Raw genomic sequence first — 19,616 nt, 5'->3', positions numbered from 1 at the left:
CCCAACCTCAGACCCTTTTTGACGAGAATAATCGCTCACACTCAGTGAAGTGGACTGGAACCCTCATCTGCTCATCAGTCCTTGCTTGCGTGGACAATTCCAATCCTCAATGAGTCATTGTTGGCTTGGGAGCCAAAAGTAAGGCAAGGGACGCAGCCCCCTCCCCCAGTCACCCCCGTCCTCTGTAATCTGTATCTCACCTGGTAACTGGACCCTACACTTAGTTTTTATTTTGTAAACGCAGGTTCATTACCACCACATGATGGACAAAATCTACCAACATCAAAATGCACGTGTGGGAATGGGCACAGACGGGTGACTTTCGTGCGTGCGGGAATATGCTCTAAGCCTAACAACACTGCGGCTAGCTCACCCGAATCGCCTTAGACAAATGCTAGTTTCTAAGTCAAGTTTACCTCACGACGTCACGTTTTCCGTCGAATGTCTACACCGTGTTGAGCACCCCAGTAAATGAAGTGAAGATCATGTAGGACCTACCGGTATTCTCGTTCACACCATCGATCGTTGAACTTGCACACCACACACACCACAGAAGAGTTCTGTGTTGCACACTGCTAGAGCACCTGCTAAACTAAGCTGTCAGCTAGCTAGCTGTCCATAATCCATACACCCCGCGCGGTACATGAGCGAGAGATGGCAGCAGATAGGATCAAAGTCCAGAGCAAAGTCGTCTGGGAACAAAGTTACTAGAAGACAACAATCAGTCCACTTTCAGCTTGGAGTCTCCTGTTTGCTAGGGAATCCAGGCGGGAGAATCTCCAGATCAGAAGGTGCTTGGGGTTGGAGTCTCTGTGAATGCAGCATTATTGATTAGTAGAACACATCAGTGAAGGTTGGGGGGAAATCGGACAATCTGTTAAAAAAAAAAAGCCATGAATTTTTGAAGTATCTGCGCAGTCACTACTGGATGAGAAAACTACTATAGTGTATGATGTCACATGCGTAGAACAATATAAGAAAATAAAGAGAATTTCACAAAATGTTTTTTTTTTTTACAAAAAGAGTGCTCATTTCCTCGACTTGTCAAGTGCCTTCTGAAAGAGACAAGTCAAGTGTTTTTGTATAATGCGAGAAAAGTGAAAACATGTTGAATTTTCTGTACATTTTCTTTATATCGTTTTACACATGTGACATCGCAAGTTATACTGTAGCAGTGTTCTCATCCAGCGATGGCGGCGCTGAAACTTCAATTCCCCCCGAGGACAACCACCCCTGAGATACCGGTTATGATAATAGGGTTAGAATATTTTAAGATTAGGGCTATAGGGGTTATATAGGTTTAGGGTGAGTATCTTGGTTAGGTTAAGTTCAGGATTATGATTATACAGGTGGGGTCAGGAGAAAGGTTTTGCAGGTAACGTTGTCCAGGGGGTAATTGTCCTAGAACCGATCTAAGGATTATAATGGTCCCTCATCATGCCTGGACGACGCACTTAGTACCGGGTCGAACAGGAGGTGCAAAAGAGAATTATACTCAACGCCCTCCCTGCCTTCATTATTATTTGCCATGCAGTTTTGTTTGAGGAAACAATCAGGGTGTTACATGGTGCTTGACACAGGAAGTACTAGTCCTGAGCTATAGTCTTGTAGACGTGAAGTGTAATTGGCTTGCACACATTCATTTTAGGGCTGCTTGGCCTCAGGAAAGTTCCCCTCAATGTTAAAATTTGCATGAAGTACATTATATGTACTTTTTAAATTCAAATTAACTCTGAAAACCAATAGAGATAAACTGAATGAGATGGAAGCCAACTGTCATGTAAAGAACGGCAAACTTAATAATTAATTCTCCCAAGCCAGTATCATAATTATAGGATGAAGATGGCACCCTGTATTTACCTGGGGTGATTATGAAACACAGAACTTCAGTGTTGAACAAAAGAGTCAGCTGTGAGAATGCAATGAATGAACACATCTGAATAGGAAAGGAATGAAGGTGGATGAGAGGAATAAAGGAGAGATCAGCAACAACGGGTGGCAACATGAAGACATTCCTATACAAACTCAACTAGATGCAAAACAAAAATGGAAAATAAAGTGCTATCATCATCTTAGGGGTCTTACATCAGAATTCTCTTGAAAAAATGTCCTCAACTTTTGAAATGAATATAAATACAGGTTTAAAATGTGAGTAATACAATCACCCAATTTTTCACATGGGCATTTATACGTATATGTATTTGTTATCGTTTATCACAATACCCATGACGAAAACTATAAGATCTGCATTTACTGCATGCGTTTTCTTGAATTGCAAACATATCCAATCTATTGAAGGCAATCTGTTGTTGTTGAACTATCAAAATGCATGTAAGTTCTTCTGGAACTGACAAATATTTATCCAAACAAATAAGTTAGTAATAGGATACAATGGCCAAGGATGCATTATCAAGTTGATTTACACTTGATCACACTCAGTATCTCCAATATGGCAATAATTATATAACATAATATCCAACATACTGGATACATTTCTCCTATCAAAGCATGAAGAGCAATGGAATTGTAAAATGGCCTCAAACCTGTGCACATAATTCAAAGTTGGTTAGAGTAAAAATCTATATTTTAATTGCCCGAAAAGGAGTTTCGCACATGTTTTCAACACCCATTTGCAAATAAAAGTTCGAAACTGTTACCTTAAATTTTATACCAAGAACAATCGACCATATCAACCAATAATTGTCACAAGATTTTGAATTACTATATGTACACTAAATGATCAATATAAAAAAAAACCAACATTTTGGGGCATTCAGCTCAAAATATGAAGGAATTACTTTGAATGCTCGTCCAAATAACTGTCATTCAATGGATACAGAGGATACGGTTCATCAATCTATAGTGTTATCTCACATTATATAGTATTCTGCCACACCTTAAAAGGCCTCTGCCGTGTGAAAACCTTTGTGCGTCATTGTAATTTCTTATACATGCTTAACAACATAGTACTGAATATCTATGGGTTGTCTAGGGCTTTTGGTCGTGCGCCCAATCCAATCATGTCCCTACGTGGTATAGGGTCCATGGTCCATGCAAGTCGCATGTCTGTCTCTTAAGTAATAAGTCTTGTTTTCTATAATTTTTTTCTTTGATGGAAATAAATAAACTATTGAATTGAATTGAATTGAAAGTACAAGTCGTCTGCTAAATTTATAAAGCTATAGTTTCGCGACGACATACGGTTTACACCATATAGATCTCAAACAGCATAATCATAAAGGTCGGGTACGCTGAAAGTTTGAGAAAATAAGAAAAGGAGAGGAGCGTCTGACTGGAACTCATCCACTTCTTCCACCAAACTCTCCCTTTCCATCGTTCTATCATTTCTTTTCTCTCTGTATATCTCTCTTTCTGTCTTTCTCTATCATATACATTCGGTAATTAAAATAATATGTCAGGGGGTAAATGCCAGGGGAACAAAATGTCTAAGGTAACATGTCACTGGTGAAAAATGTGAAGGAAAACTTATAGGGACAAAATGTGAAGAGGGAGAAAAATGTCATTGGTAAACATGATTTCAATGTGTAAATAATGTGTCAGGGTTATAATGTTAGGGGATGAAATGCCACAGGTAAGAATGTCAGGGGAAAATTAAGGGGTATAAATAGGAGCTTTTATATACTTTTTGAAAATTGCCACAGATGTTAGTCACTCTCTAAAAAAATCGAGTGAAAATTTTCACTCTAAAAAGAGTGAATACAAAAAAGAGTGAATTTCGAGTGAAATTGGAGTGAATTTTGAGTGAAAATGTTCATTTTCACTCATTTTGGAGTGACGTCAGGGATCACTCGAAGATTTTGGAGTGATCCCTGACGTCACTCCAAAATGAGTGAAAATGAACATTTTCACTCAAAATTCACTCCAATTTCACTCGAAATTCACTCTTTTTTGTATTCACTCTTTTAAGAGTGAATATTTTCACTCGATTCTTTTTTTAGAGAGTGCACTATAGCCTATACCTCGTTGTTCTGACATCATGTATATCAGAAGCAATCTGACAAAGTTGAAACTATAACTTTAATCTATTCTGCGTACATGTCAATTCTTTAGCAAGTCCCTTCCCCACATCCAGTAATCCTTATACGTACGATGGCTGGAGAGAGTGATGAGCGAGATAATACCTATGTTTATAAACTTTTCAATAAAGACCCATCACATTATAGAGTGTATTACTACTTCATTTTAACGATTGCTATAAATAGCTTATAATATAAACATGCTTGCTGATGCATGGAGACCTTGACTTTATTTTATGAAAAGTAAGCAAACTATTAAAAAGGAAAGGACAGTAGTACAATAGCCGCCTTCCCAGCTTCCGCCGGGTCACATTATTTACTTAAAAAATCCATTTGTAAAATACTCTTCCGTAGGAAAAAGTTTCTTCCAATATTGAATTATTTGAAAAAGTAACGTGGCAGGCGAAAGAGACTATTATTTCAATCAAGCAATAAATCCCATGCAGAAGGTTCCACCATGATTGGCAACGTTATTACCTCTAGTATATTTTGCTCTGTTATATAACCTATTTTCTACACTTCATTCTTACCTCTGCCATTTTGCCTCTTCGCGTTTGCTCTACCCTCATCACTTCCGACAAGGTTCATCTACGGTATTCTTATTATACTACACATTTTCACCGTTGACGCTGACAACTATTACCATTACCCTCAACATTTTTTTTTTAAGCCAGTGAAATAATCCTTTTTTTTCTATACCCCTGACACTTTTACTCGTGACATGTCTATATACCTGGCACCGAATTGTATACGTCATTTATACAAGATATAGTATGTTAAGCCGAACTTGTACTCGATACATGTAATGTCTCCTCTGAATCTATGAACTTTGTGACTACATTTTCATTCATTTTCTCGCAAATGCTGTGGTGTAAGCTCAGTCATGCGCAAACTAGGAGTGTCCATATTCTGTTTTCAGAAGGATATCTTACCGCTGTATGATCTTATGATCCGAAAAGCTGTTTATTTTTCATTTATTTTTCTAACAAAGCTTCTTGCCTTATAATTGTCACTGTTGGAAACCTCTGTGCCCCTCGGGACAATTTTGATAAAAAGAGTCAAGTCAAGAATAAAGAACAGTGAAGGAAGAAATCTTAAGAACGTTACAGAATTTTTAAAGGGGAAATCCAGTCCAAATGTAAGTTAGTCTGATAAGAAAGAGTGAAATATTACGAGTTCAACGGTATATAATTATGATCGGAATCGGATGAAAAATAAGGAACATATAACATTTTGAAGCTTCTCTTTTTTTTGGGGGGGGGGAAATAGTTCTTGAGCAGTCAATATGAATATGCAAATGACAAAGTGAGCATGTCATTCACTCACAACTTACCATATATAGTTTGTACCCCCAAACATTTTGATATTTCCAGTTTTTCATTCAGACGCAATTATGCCCAAGGCTCAAATCCTCGTATACCTAAAAATGATCACTATTCTGAAGTTACATGTATTCAACCAGGAAAAAACTTCATTTTCAGACTCCTATGACAGAAACATTGAATTTTCGTCATTTTTTCTTTGTTTCAAAATGTCATAACTTCCTGAAGGAGTCTGAAAATGAAGTTTTATTTTTCATCCGATTTCAGTCAAATTTTTACCGTTAAACTCGTAAGATTTTACTCTTTTAATTGGTTTTACTTTCATTTCTATGATAGGGAATATTGTTCTCTTACTTTTGAAATGTATTTACTTTTGGGGTGGATTTCTTTTTTATTCGATTCTGGAATTGGAACTATTCAGCAATAATATGACCATTATGAATTACAGCTGGTATTGAAATCACCGTATTCATTTGGTGAAGTTGAGCATGATTTTATCTTTAATTTGTATACTCCATAGTAGTCTCGTGCACTTAAAAAGAATAACACAGCCCATGTACTTTTCTCATATATAAAGAGCAATATGAGTCTTTTTGTTCTTAAAAAAAAAAGAAGCCAAAAAAAGAATAAAGATTAAATTCTTTATTGTCTGATGAAGCACAGAATTCGCCTTCCACTTATCACTCTTATTTCCACTTAAGAAATAAACATTGTACAAATAAATAATGCCGGTTGCCGGTCGCCACACATAAACCAGTGATACATGAATGTATATCTATAACCAAGGGCCTATAAATTACGTCTATACAGAATATACTGTAGTACAGAACTTCATTACATTTGAATCTAATAGATTCCTACGTATATTTCAGTTCTAATATTCCATGTCATCGAGTTGTAAACTTCATCCGCCCATTTCTCCTCCAGATAATGAGAGAAGTAGATGAAAGGAAGAAGATGTAAAAGTAAGAAATAAGTTTTAAAAAAGGTAAGCAGTGATGGGGGTGGGGTGGGGAGAATAGCGAGAAGCGTCTAACCATTAATTTTGTCTACATTTAGCAATTTACAGTTGCCTGATAACTGATGATCCAAGCCATATATTCATCGTAAATACTAAGCAACATTGATAAGAAACATTATAAATACATCAATCATCAACTCAAGCACCCCCCCCCCCACACACACACACCCACCCACAACACTCTTAAGGCATAAGCGGTCCCTGCATGGTTAGAACAAAAATCTGTATTACCCTTCAGCCGAATGTCAGAAGAACTTTGTGTCTTGAAAAAAGTTTGATCCGAAGTAAATGGTTATAATGTGTCATTCACAGATTCATCTTCTTTGTTCAATTGCTTTTACAAGTCATCAATTTGATTTTGATACACAGGAAACCATTGTAACCACCTATCGTTATGTATATAGCGCAGTATTGTCTTCAGCCGAATGATTTTTTCCCCTCCCGCCCTGGGCCATTTGGGGTGTTACTGTACATGAAGGTCGTTGCAGAGTTTAATGTAGTCAATTTTCTTACTCTTCTATATTTGAGCGAAAATGAAATTGGCAGAATATGAATGCGAAATGAAACAGTGGAAATATTCACAACAAAATAATACACATTTTAGCAGACTCAATTTGACGTCACTACAAGCCAAATATACAGGCCAATCAGATGCTAATGATAAGCGCACGCTATTACATCAGTGCGCACCAATCAGCATTCACGGAGCTGAAGCCGTAGTGCGGGTCACGAACTCTGACCTTTAGACCGACCGTATCTCACAGAATTTCCCTCAATATTTCTTGTGGAAGGCTCGTTTATCACCATTTTCTTTGCAGGTATGATAATACGTTATATCCTTGCCTTCGTCAGAAATTTTCACAGAATTTAGGTGAGTAGAAAGCAATTTAAATGTGATACATTCATGTACCATATGTGTTGTGTGTGGGAGCTATCCATAAGAGCTGTATGGATATTGTACGTGCGATGGTGAATACACGCCTTGCCTTTCCAAAGCTCGACTGCATGCTTGCTTTGTAGAGCGCGGAGCAGCGCCCGAAACCAACCCGTCGCGTGTAAACCGTACCGTGTGTGCTTCATTGCCGCGATCCCTCCATCGTATATTGGCGATGCATTTTTGTCGTGTACTAGTACAATCATCCTGAGCTTTGTCCTACCTCCCTTTATGATTAAACGGGCTAGTACACCCCTGGTATGAAAAATTAATCACTGTATTTACTCCCCAACAAAATATATTCTCCAAGCAGAGCTCCAGAGCCAGTATATCGAGGTGAACATCGATTCTTGTAATGTTGTTCCTGTTTAACTTTGACCTTTGTGCACCTCGGATTCGGCTCTCCTTTCTAATTCTGTGGCATCGCGCTGCTGTACTGTACACGCCACTGCACATCACAGTGCATCGGTATCGCGACTGGCTCGAATTTGTCTTTGTTCATCGGTAGCCTCCCGTTCGTTCCTGCCAGCAGGCAGGCGGAAAACTTGATATTATTTCCCCAACTTGGATATATTCGTTGTTCTGTTCAACAACTATCAGCCTGATGGAATAGACGTGTATCAGAGCCATTCAGACTAGCTATCTGCACAACAAAAACCTGAGAATGCAACACTACACTACAGCCAATCACCACCACCACTGCACCAGCATCTATCTCACTCGGCAATACCCTGCACTAGTCATTGTCCCTCGGCTCACTTCCACTTGGGTGTTGGTGGCCCCAGCGCCTTCCCCCAGTCACATAAATGTTCCCCATAAATATATAGGTAAATTTACCTAAGTTATGACCCATCAATAGTACTATACTACCACTATACTACTCAATAATGATCACTTCTTTTTTTTCAGGAAGCTAGTTTATCATAGATCTATAGGACAGTATTTTAGGGGGTCTACTAACCTTTTATTATTATTAATTAAGCCACCATACATTTTATTGTACAATCTTGCAAACTTTCTTCCAGTGCAGTATGGTAGGTGCAGGTGTCCAACACATCAACGCAACACTATGCACTAGGCCCTACATTGAAACCGACACCCCTCTATTTATAGCATTGCACAAAAGGAACATTCACACATGAGACTACGCGCAGTGGTTTTGCATTCCTCACAGGGGATTTGAAGATGTCCAATTTATATTACTAAAAAACCTGATAATGAACAAGATCAACAGCAAAACAATGATAGGCCCTACTGTAGATTATAAATGCACACTGGAAAAGCACTTCGTGCATTTCACATGTATTGCTAATAAAGGGTAGGGGTGTCGGTTTCAAAATTACGACTCAACTGAGTGCGTCAAAATAACAACCTGTTCGTTCGAAGCAGTTATCTTGGAGCGTGTGTACATCGCAAATTGCATTTTTAATGCGCGCTTGTGAATTCAGAATATTTTCTTGACATGTGAGTAAAATTTCAGGCAAATTTCTGCGATATGTTTCAAGTTTCTATTGATAGAAAAACAATAGGGTGTAGATGTATTGGACACCCAACCATACCATACCCATAACACCTGTGACCAAGTAAAAAATATTGAAGAAAGCTCTTCATGTTTATTGCAGAAAACTTGAGTTTCAAACAATGAAACAATGAATTCATAATTTGGAAAAATAAGAAGAAAATGTTCCTTAAATTGTATCCACCACTGGGGGAAAAAAAGTACTTTGCTTGATTTGTTATTCATGTATTTTTCTTGTATGATGTAATGAGGGGGGGGGGATAAAAATCTTATTTATTGATGTAAATCCAAAAGCAAGAGAATCATACATTGTCTTCATAGGATACAAATACACGTTGTGAAGGATTTTACTTGTTAGATATGTTTTTAATGAAAATGCAGTGCTACTTTACATTTGAGTGGACTTTGAAATAGACTGGAAAAAAACAACAACAAAGCTGTCTCGGGACACTTGCAACATGAAATCAGACATTGTTCATTGCAGTTTTTTTTTTTTTTTTTTTTTTTTTTGTTGGACTGTGATATCTGTTGCAACTACATCTTTGCAAATAAGACGAGGTGATAGTATTGGTATCATTGTCTCACATCACAATTCTCCTCTTGCCCTTCAGTCCAATTTCACTTCATTTCCTTTTTGGAAATGAAATGGCTGAAAAGGATTTTTGGTACCTTTATGCTCGTAATCTTGTGCTACAATAATGATATCATATATTATTGTACAGACCCTCTGTTTATGGAGAGCTGCAAATGGAATAGCAAATAAAAGAAACAACTCAAATACTTTTGAATGGATTGTATGGTTTTCATAAATCTTTACTGATTGATTTCACAGGTTTCCCTGCATTAACTTAACCCTGAAGGTGTTTTAAGTTGCCCCCACCTCCTCTCTTTCCTGAGTTATCTGTTCACATTCTTAATCTCAAGTATTTGGGTAATGTTTATCAAGATCAGATGTATTTTTTTTTAAAGTGTATTGTACAGAGGCATGATAACTCAAGGGAGTCAAATGTATCTCAAATAAGATTGCACTATCCAAGGCTTTACACAGAATCTGGCAGTGCTTGTTGCAAAAGTGGTGACTGAGTGTTTTAGTATATATATCACTGATAAGACTTTAAACTGTTTCAAAGGTCATGAGTTAGAGGTCAAATTTACATTTAGTTTCCTCAAAGCTGTTCAGTATTATTTATACTGTGCAAGCACTTGGCATTAGCAACACCCATGATGTATTACTGTAAAAGTGGAAATTTTTGTGGTGTTGAAATTTTTGCGCATTTCGCGCAACGAGAAGCTAGCGCAAAAATAAAAGCACGCAAATATTTTTGCATGCCATATGTTCCAGTACTTGATGTCTTGATTCCGCAGAATTAAAAACATGCGAAAGTCTTCTGACACGGCCAAGCGCGAAAAATTAGTCGCGCAAAAATATCCGCTTTTACAGTATCTATATGAACAAGTCTAGATGGCAAAGTCTTTAGCCCTGATGCAACAGATGACATGTTCCAAGGGCTAGAGTCAACCTACAATATATCATGCTGATAAACATCTTACTTTGAGTCTGAATACAGACAGGAATTCAGTCTTACTTGCCATCAGCACTATTAGATTTGGGTGAAACCAAAAAGATCAGGCATCAAAGTTCAAATCCTTTTAAAGTATGTTAACTCAACTGGCAATATCCTCTTGCCCTCTGCACCTTTAAATTGTCTGTTTCAACCAGGCTTGTACCTTTACCCTTTAATTCTACATGTAGGTGCTACAACTTACATAGTACATTGTGGATTTCAAATTTCAGTTCTGCTGAAAATGAATTTAAGTGTTTTTTTGTTTGTTTGTTTGTTTTTTGAGGGGGGAGGAGGGGACATTCAGCCCCTGATGTGTCATATTTCAGCTTCAAATACAACATTGTATAAGGTGTATATAATCTTTTGAATGACTGAAGTCATTCATACTACATGTTTCAAAAAGTGTCAGTAATTACTAATATCTAACCTAAGTATGTGGGTAGCAATTTCCTGTAGTGCAAATAGGGCTTGAAATTGCCAGTAATAGAGACCTGTGCCCACACTACTGGACAATGTGCACTTGAAACTCACTGTTGTGATTCTTTGATTGCCTTTGTGAAAAAACAGAATTTCAAGTTTGCACTGTTGTTCCTGCCTTACATCAGGGGGCCACAGACTTATATTTATGTCTGTTTATGTTAGACATCTACAACTTACTTGTGGGCAAGTGAAATAAATGGATTCTTGCCTGCTGAAAGTAATGAGCTTTGGTGTATACCCAAGTGCCCATGTGGGCACAAGTAAAATGTTTTTTTTTTTTGTAGTGTCCTGTTTACATGCCAGCAGTTCAAAATTTCTCATTCCAAAACACAAGGACAAATTTTGATGTATCATATACCCAAGCAATCAACTCTCTATGCCATACAAAAGCAGCAGGCTTGCTAAAATGTATTTGACATGATTATGAGCTGTGCTCATTGAATTTGACACTTGAATTTTGCACAGTAACTAGGATATAGTGATGTAATATTTCATGTCTTATAGTACATTGTACATAAAAAATAAACAAAACACTGTAACTTGACCATGTAGAAAAGTGTGTTAAGGTTAAGAAAGCTCCAGTCTGTATGTTAAGCATACATTGTACATAGTTCAATTTACATCAAGTGTATAAAGTTATTACAAGTATGTACAAGATTATTTTGTGAGAAATAACCTGGAAGCCTATGAAGGATGCCATGCATATTATGAAAATTTATGATTTGTGCAGTTTGAACTGATCTTTTTGTTAAATTTAAACTTTACACATTATAAATTCATGTAATTTACAGGTTTATCTGCAGAGCACCAAGCAGGAGCTTGGAAGAATTATCTTGTAAAGTTCAAGGTTTATTTCACCTAGCAATGCCTACATGTAATGTGATTCATTTCATTTTTGTTAAAAATTGCAGTGCGATTATCAAAAGCAGAAGAATTTACTCCTTGAAAACTACATGACTCTGAATACCCACTTTGTACATCACTGAAAATTTAGATTTAATGCTCAAATTGCTTGTATTTTGTGTGATGACATCATGGGAGAAAACTGTTGTGCAAAAAGATAAATAAAAAAATAGAAATAAAAGTAAAGTTTGATATGGAACCACAATTATACACTGTCATACATATTCATCAATATTTAATTTTTTCCAGAGACACTGCAGAACTTTACAGTGAGTTGTACAGTAGTGAGAGCTGCTCCAAGATCATTTTTTTTGAAAATTCAAGAGATATTTTTACAGTGTATGTGTACATATTATCTGTGTCATAATCTTAGATACAGTGTTGATTTATCCACAGATTATTTGCATTTCTGGTGACACTTTTCCTTATCACCCTCGAAGGACTTGCTATAAAATGTGCATTTGCAGTGCGTCGTGTTATCTTCAGTACTGTCCAGAACTCCACTTGTCTATTTCATAGATACAGTGTACCGTTATCACATCCAGGCCCCAAGGAGATTTTTATTGTACAAGTGCATGTGGCGCACATCTTGAGGTTTGATTAATTTCACAGCATGAGCTTGTAATGATTTCAGTCGTGCAGTTTTTATACAGAGCTACACTGTACACGTGTGCAATCAGCTTTGGAAAATTTAAGGGATACAAATTTTAGACTGTTACATGTATAACTACCCAGTTAATGTCACCATGTCTACTGGCATTTTATGTCTTTAGGGTGTCTGAAAATAACTGATGCAATCCCACATTTATGACATCAACGTTGTCATATTTATCATGTTTGGCCATGATAAAGCACAAATTCTCATTGACTTTTTTTTGTGCATGTCTTGTAAGATGCCTGAGTTCATAATTTTGATGCATGAACCAGAAAAAGTGTAGAGTTCATGTAATTATCCCTGTTTGCAACAGGATGCCTTTTTGCGGCAGGGGCAGTTTTATTCATCAAGAAAACAGTTTGAAAGAGCATCAAGTGTGCTTAGTCCCACTTTAGAATGAAATCAGGAGTTACTGGCAAGTGTTATGGGAAGTGAGGGTACTCTCGCACCTGATTGGGCCTTTTCATATATGAATGAAACGGTCCCTGCCTACGAAATGATCATCCCGCTATTAAACGAAATGATCATTTCGTCAACAAAATGACTGATTTCGTAACGAAATAGGCCATGCTACACTTGGCGCCCATACAAACTACGGTCTTTGTCCATGGTTTAAACCATGGACAAAGATTGTACCACTTTCGATAATTCAGGCCATAATGTAAGATTTGGTAGTCGTAGAAAGAATAAGTTACTATGTCTGATCAAACTGGCTGAAGGGAATCCACATTGTGACTAAGGGCCACTGACAAGGTTTAAAAATAGACTTGGTGTGGTAAAGGTCAGAGTTTATTAGTCTTTATAACACATCTACAGTGCTGATTATCTAGAGGATTAGAGTAACCCCAAAAGGCCAAAGTTGGGTAAGGCAGAGGCACACAGTTCTTTGCTGCATATACAGCCTGTACATGTAGTGGGATCATATTTGACTACGGTACATCATAATATTTCCACTGTATATTGGACATGAGAGTGATAAAGTGAAGGAAGACAATTTAGATAAAATGTATTGCTGAAAACCAGCAATATTGGTCAATTCCCATACAACTTACCTTATTTGGGAATTTGGTCATCTTGGGTGTTGCAAATGGAAAATGTACAATGTACATTGTAGTGTCAGGAGTGTACTGTAATGTAGATTTGTTACCCTACATGACAAGTTGATTACAGTACATGCATGCCAACTGTATGGGGGTATAACTTGTACACATGTGGGATACAAGATGTGAGTAAAATGCTTTTTAAATGGCATATTGTGATCATAGAAGTAACACTTTCGATAATTCAGGCCGTAATGTAAGATTTGGTAGTCGTAGAAAGAATAAGTTACTATGTCTGATCAAACTGGCTGAAGGGAATCCACATTGTGACTAAGGGCCACTGACAAGGATTTAAAAATGCTTTTTAAATGGCATATTGTGATCATAGAAGTAGCAGGGAAGTGAAAGGACTTGTCTGTAGGGGTTTAAAGTTCACTTTTTTCCAGACCCATGTCTGTTGAAATAACTGTTATAGAAGTATCTGGCTCTGTGCACTAGTCTGCAGCAGGGATGACATCTGACATTTGGAAAGGTCAGCTCTCGGCTTCCTGATGCCAGTCATGTGTGGTGCGCACTGTTCCGCCTGTCTGCTAGCCATTATGCATACATGTACACAGTGCACTCCCAATATCAGTGGTTTGTGCCAATCTGTGACGTATTGCTGTAGGGAAGTGCAAAGTACTGCCGAACATTTATACTCGGTCGTTAAGGTGAAAGTATTTCCCTGAATGCCTGTTCTTAATGCAATACAGTTGGGCATGATGTTCCAAGATGATATATTTTAAGTCTTAGAATATTTTCCATGGACGAGAGTATTGCTGTGGTCATTGTAAGCTACAATTGGTTGCGTTTGGAGTAAGGACTCTTTTAAACATTGATGAACAATGGAATATCTGATCATACAGTATACAACTAAGCTGTTTATGAGGTGATCATCAGCCATACCAGGACAGTCGGGAGTGATAGGGTGAGCGTAAAGATTAGGGTAAGGGTTAGAACTTGGGTTAGGGTCAGGATTAGGATTAATGTTAGGGTCAGGGGAAGGGTATGGGATGATTGTCCAGGGGGTAATTGTCCTGGAACCATCATCAGCACCACTAGTAGACGATGACGATGATGATGACAAGAGCATAACAGTGTATTCTGTGGGTGAATATCACTAAATCTTCTACTGTCACACAATTATCTTCTACCAATTGAATACTGGTCTTTGACTGATCACTTACATTAGGAAATTTATGTTTTGTTCATTTTATGTACCTGTTTACATTACCCTTACACCTACAACCGTACAACATCTTTATATTCTGTATGGGTATACCCATGGATGTGATATTTGTGTCACAGATTTCTTATGGGGTCAAGCCATGTGGTACAACATATTTCAGCAAAGAAGGCTGACAGTAATGTGCATATTGGAACAGAATGACTTGAAGACATCGAGGCTACAATGTGTACATAACATTCCATAGTGCAGAGTCTGTTATTCTCACACTACCAGCAGATATGTACAGTATACAATGCTCTGTTGTTCTTGCTGTATGTTCTCATATCCCAGCATACATTAATAATGACTATGCCAGAGGGATTTCACATTTGAAGCAGGACACATGTTTCATACATTTAACATGTTCAGCGTGGCTATTGTCATGTCCTCGGGGGTCCTATCACTTCCAACCAGAAATATTGTCAACCCAAATGATGAACCATATGCCCTCGTAAAGGGGAGATTGCCAGGAGGGTACATGGGTAGTCATCAGAGCGGGCAACCTTTTCAAAAGTGGGGGGGGGGGGGGGGGGCACTTCTGGGTTTCATGAGCCAACAAGAAAAAAGAAAAGTTCCTCAGCCCATCTCTCCCCTTCCACTTCCGGGTTTCTTCAGCTGACAGACCCCCCCCCCCCCCCCCCCAAAAAAAAAAAGAAAGAAAGAAGGTTTTCAGCGCAAAACATAACTTTATTGCGCTCACACTTCTCTATCTATTCATTTTTAATGCCACTTACATATATCAGGGCTGAAAAAAAGTGGGGGGGGGACCCCAAGGCAAAGCGATGACACCTTATGTATTTCTTTGTATGATGCACAAAAAGTTGGGGGGCAAGCCCCTCTTCCCTCCCCCACCTCAACCCCCCCCCCCCCATGGTCATGTTTGATATCCCAACAGCTGCTTTACAAGAATCCCAAACATGTGTAATTGTAAATATGTGGTGCACATGGAGTACATCTGTGTACATTTAGAATGAAGTAGTGAGTCTTTTTATTTGTAAGAGATATTTTGTTGTTTCTTAAACAAAAGAGTATTATCTCTTTGATATGAAGTATTAAAGTGCACACGGTTGTAGAAGTACATCCATCATGGATCCCTGCTAAAGCAGTACCTGAAACTATTCCACTATTCATTGACTGGCCACCTACCCCCCATTAAATAATAATAATTAAAAAAAATCATAGTAGAAACAATGAAGAGAAGTGGGAAGAATGCTGTGGAACTTAGGTCCACTAGTATTCTTGCTACATTGTACATCCTATCATTCAACTGAATATTTAATAGGTGTTACAACTCATCCATTTCCACTCTCTGAGGTAAGATAGATTGCTATTCAATTTTATACTGCCTCAGGTACACATCGTGTACATGTGCTGTAGCTGCAATGTATACTTTTAATTTATATTAAAATGTTTCACAATCTCATGTAAACAACATTCACTTTCAACGTGGATGGAATTTCACTCACACTAATTACCCAGACTTGATGGCGGTCTCGTGCTAGCCTCCAAACGTTCTATCTTTTTTTATAGAAGTCAGTTATTGTCACAAACAACATAAGTTGATCAGATAAACTTGTTTTCTCCATAGTGGTAATAAAGTAATGATTTTTGAATGTACTGTATTTTTATCTTGTTTTATGATATGCTAATTACTATCTAGAGCAGCCTGCCTGCTGTTATTTTCTCTTGTGGGTGTTATTTTTTTTTCTAAGGGGAGAAATGGGAAAATTAGTGTAAAATTATATGTTTAATGACCATTAAAAATATGAAATCATTACTGTAAACAGTTTCTTATATTTAGAGTAGATGGCAAATTGTGGTCATAAGTGCTGAAAGCCTATTTCCTGGTTGTTTTTTCAGTCATGTGCCCAGAATTTAGAAAAAAATGCAAAAGAAAAAGAAAATTAAAAAAATAAAAGATACATACAAGTGTATGTGATGAAGATGATTGAGGGCATTTTTCTTCTTTTGTTGAGTCTAAGGTTTAGTGTTTTATTATATTTTTTTCTTTGCTTGAAGTTTGGAAATGGATCTGCAATGCTTGTAGCTTATAGGACCTAGTTTACAAAATTTTGTATTAGCCTCTTGTAGGCCTTGTGACTTCAGTCTATTGTCAGCACTTTAAGCCTTTTTATATGAGACGAATGGCAGAGTAAAGGTGAGTGGCCAAACAAGTGCCATGTCCCATGTGACCTTTGTGAACTTGGTTTGCATGTTAACCATGGGGATTTTATTCACAATTTCTTTACTGAAATGATAGTGGCCAGTCTGCAAGACGGTCATTCTGATGATGTCATCAGGCTACAGTCAGTATGAGTAGCTGATGTGATTGAAGGCGATACATTCTGCTAGCTCAGACATGACACATCCACGCAGTCTTTAGGCTGGACACGAGGAACGATAAAGCGTAATAGATGCGGAGGCATCCCCTACAAATTGTAGGTGGATTGATCTATAATATATCATAATGATACTTGTATTTAAGGGTACCACAGTAACATACAATGACATATCATACATGATATCAAATGGTCTACATAAAAACTGGTTGGTGATTGGTCATAATGCAGTCATGTGACTAATGCAGCGAAAATCGAAATTGCTAAATCAAGACATCACATTAGGGTTCAAGTTATGTTTGGGTAATGTGGATCTCCTCGCCCCCCGGTTTTGCTTGTTCCAGTCTCTGCAATGCACACACTTTTGTCAGTTGCAGAGGAAGATGAAACTGTTAATTGGTCACTCTTTAGTTTGTTTTTTGTTTTTTGTTTTTATTCCTTCCCCATCTTGGAACTTCGCCCTTGAACAAGATCTTATTTGATCTAGTAACTTAATTTTCTGCCTTTTTTCTAACAATTTCTTTACAAATGTACATTGTTCAGTGATTGTGTTATTTTAATCATGTAAATTGTTGTAAATAGTGTGATTTTGCATAATCTTTCAATAAAACATAAATACAACAAAAATAGACATCACATTAGTATTATAGGTATGTACATGTACGTACAGGAATATACTGTAACACTATTCAAAATTTGACTGCCTGTCGACTGGGCTAGAATTAAATGATGTGTATTGATGCAAACCATATATTTTATGGGAAATATTGCCTTGTCTATCAGTGTAATATACCACTTGACAGTCCCTTAGAAGTTTCCCTGGAGACAATGTTTTCTTTCAGTGCTGAGCATTGGGGGGGGGGGGGGAATGTACAGGTGTAAGTGTTAAATTTCTCTGAAAGGCAAGATCTGTACAATATTATCAGTACCTAAGGTGACATGTAGTTCTCAGTAAATTTTCAATTCAAAGGTCCCTTTAAGAAAGATAAAGAAACTTCTGTTCCCCCTAAGTACAGGCCTCATAAAATAATGGAAAAGTCTTTTACAGTCCGTTAATTCAGACTTGTATTGATGTATTGTAGAGCATTTATACAGTATAGTAGAATAGTGCCCTCGACATGAATGATGCATGTATGCCTTATTAATTATTCATTTATGCGTGGTTTCTGGAGGTGAGGCAGATCCAAGTTCAAAAAGGCCTTGTGGCTGACGTCAGTTGGTTGCGGGTTCACCCAATGCTCTTCTGTTTTCCACAGTCACCAGCAGTTTAGATAAATCACATTGTCTGGACAGGACTGTATCGTCAGCTGAGAAACAGAAGGGCGCTATTGCATTCGAAGATTTGAGCATTGATAAAAACGAAACATTGAGTTTTCATGAAATAAAAAGTTTATTTAATCAGAAGTACAGTGTACATGTAGGTACATGTATATTTGTTTGTAAGAATTTTTCTGAATATAGGGTAAAATAGGGCACTTGTGTTGATTGTTAACATTTTACTGAAAATAAAAATAATTTAAAACTACTGTAAGACCATAAAGAAGCTCTAGGAGATTGAGCTCTACAACATGATACCAATAACTCATACCCCCCCCCCCCCCCCCCCATTGCGATAAAGCCCTTCTGGTACTCAGCCAACAACATACTGTAACTATTGAAGCCACAGGGCCTTTGCAGTGAGGCTAGAGCCATACAATGTTGTAATTGACCATACATTTTTGGCAGCAGTTGTAAACTATATTACCTCTGTGAGGAACATGTATCAAACAAGATAAAGATGGTATCCAGGTGGCATTTATTATCATACAGTAGTCTCTCCCCTCCTCAATTTCCAACCAGTTAAAGGGTAGAAGGCTAATCCAAATTAAAGGAAAAAACAACAACAATCAGACAGTAATGCTGAGGGTAATATCTGCCTACATTTTCACCTCAGTGCATTCTACAATCTAGTTTTGTTTTGATCAGGAATTACTGAATGCTTGCAAGTTGCAATTTGTATCACTTTCTCACTCCACTTTCTTTCCTGTGAAGGTGTTACATGCATTTGTTGGTGCATCTTGTTGCATTGTTGTGCAGCTTCACTGATCTTATTTGCAGCCAAAGAGGTTGTAGTTATTAAGTGCCTGTAATCATGCCAGCATTTTCATCAAAATTCTTTATAAATAGAGTAGTTTGTTTGAAAAGTAAAACAGAAAGTCATGTGGTGCTTTTCAGCTTGTGTTTGCCGTGCTTCAGGTTTCATTCGAGACCGAGTGTCTATGGCAACAGGGGAAGAGACGGGCATGCCTTGAAGTGTTGTGAATTATCAACAGGAAGCACTCCTTGCAACCCTGTAAAACTGACAGGAAGTGACCCCCAGAGTTCAGGGCGGAGTTCATGCCAGCCAGTCTGCACAGCATACACAATGTGCTCTGCTTCTGCACACAGCAGCTGTAGATTGGGTACTTGCTGAAACTTGAGGAAAAAGTCAGTGTACCAATGTGAACTTTGATATTTCATGCAGAACTACTGTATATTTCCTAGAGACCTACATG

General features: G+C 37.7%; 1 protein-coding gene across 1 annotated transcript in view; it reads left to right on the top strand.

Annotated features, from left to right (window-relative positions):
• Positions 1-7,078: 7,078 nt before the first annotated feature.
• Positions 7,079-19,616, top strand: part of LOC139744818 (orphan steroid hormone receptor 2-like) — a 40,467-nt gene continuing 27,929 nt past the window's right edge. Inside the window, exon 1 of the mRNA XM_071655232.1 lies at positions 7,079-7,251. The gene's annotated coding sequence lies outside the window, so the exon portion shown is untranslated. The remainder of the gene's footprint in view (positions 7,252-19,616) is intronic.

This window comes from Diadema antillarum, unplaced genomic scaffold (assembly GCF_040938485.1).
Source record: "Diadema antillarum isolate AM-2024a unplaced genomic scaffold, OU_Dant_1.0 seq00001214_RagTag, whole genome shotgun sequence".
Classification (NCBI taxonomy): Eukaryota; Metazoa; Echinodermata; class Echinoidea; order Diadematoida; family Diadematidae; genus Diadema; species Diadema antillarum.
The sequence above is the reverse complement of the archived record's forward strand: the minus strand, read 5'-3'. Positions and strand labels throughout refer to the sequence as shown.